This window comes from Spinacia oleracea, chromosome 3 (assembly GCF_020520425.1).
Source record: "Spinacia oleracea cultivar Varoflay chromosome 3, BTI_SOV_V1, whole genome shotgun sequence".
Taxonomy (NCBI): domain Eukaryota; kingdom Viridiplantae; phylum Streptophyta; class Magnoliopsida; order Caryophyllales; family Amaranthaceae; genus Spinacia; species Spinacia oleracea.
In genome coordinates, this window is record NC_079489.1 from 112,540,100 (window position 1) to 112,541,408 (window position 1,309).

Below are 1,309 nucleotides of genomic sequence, written 5' to 3' on the forward strand. Positions count from 1 at the left end.
ATCTTTGTTCAATTCGTTTACCTGATTTTCGTTTTAAGAATTAGGGTTTGTTCAATTCATTTTTAGGGTTCTGTGCGTTTGTTCAATTCGTTTTTAGGGTTTGTTCAATTCGTTTGTTAAATTCGTTTTTAGAGTTTGTTCATAGATAAAGATGTGGTGGTGTTGGAATCAAAGAATGGTGGTGGTGGTGGTGGCGGTGGTGGTGGTGGGGTGGAGCAGGGGAGGTGAAGTTGACTGTTGTTAATTGCATTGTACTATTGAAATGTGATTTTTCAAGGGCTTGAGTTGACTATTGTTTGTTCTTGTTGATATAGTTTGAACATGGTGGATTTTTTATTTTTTGATGTATTTATTTTTGTTTTTATTCAAATAATTAGCATTGATTTCATTAGCTGTGTTTTGGGTTGCATTTTACTTTTAGAACTGAGGTTTTTCAATTTAGTTGTTGATGTTTATAGATTGGGGATTTTGGGTTGCAAGATTACAATTATGTCAAATGATCATGAGGTACTCGTATGATATATGGAAAGTAGTACCGTCCTATATACTTGAGGATGATTAAGTTACATGTGTAGTATTTCTTATTACTTGTGACCAAGTTCTTAGAACCAATACTGTCTTCTGCTGCTGCTCTATTGTTCTGGGAAGGGAGTTCTTTTTTTTGGTTGCAAATGAACCTCACCCCCCCTGCACCTGTAGCAAAGAGATTGAAGGTTGTCCAACCCTGCTTTTAGATTTTAATATGCTCTAGAATATCCTTGTGATCATGTTTATTTTGGTTTAACTTCAGCATAGGATGGCATCTCTGATTTGTTACTGATGGTTACATATGTTATTATCCCTGATGGTATCTCGTATTCTCGTGTCTTCTTATTGAAGTTATTGTTTGCTAGCAGTGAAAGGATCAGCGGACTTGACATTGCGCCACCAACTGCTATGATGGCAACCCCAGCTTTTTACCCAATACAGGTTCAATCACGACAACTCCTGTTCCTGGGATGTTTCTTAACATGTTCCCTTTAACGTCAGGGCAGGTATGAATTGTTAATTGTGTCATTTTTACTAATTTGCCTTCATTGTTGTTAATTTCTTTTCTTGCTTTGTAGTTGCCTCTTGGAACTCTTCCTATCATGCCTGTTCAAGCAATGACTCAGCAGGTTAACTGTGATGCTATTTCTTCATTGAATTTCATTAATCATGCATCATTAATTTATATTTTATAAATCTGATGAGTGATATGAAATTTACAGGCAACTAGACATGCTCGATGGGTTTATGTTGGAGGATTACCCCCAGAGCTAATGAGCAG

The 1,309-nt window shown here is 36.4% G+C and overlaps 1 long non-coding RNA gene across 1 annotated transcript; it reads left to right on the forward strand.

Moving 5' to 3' along the window:
* The first annotated feature begins 968 nt into the window (after nt 1-968).
* On the forward strand, nt 969-1,309 carry LOC110799682 (uncharacterized). The gene is made up of 3 exons (XR_002536440.2): nt 969-1,034; nt 1,107-1,157; nt 1,251-1,309. It is a non-coding gene; the product is annotated as an uncharacterized lncRNA (long non-coding RNA).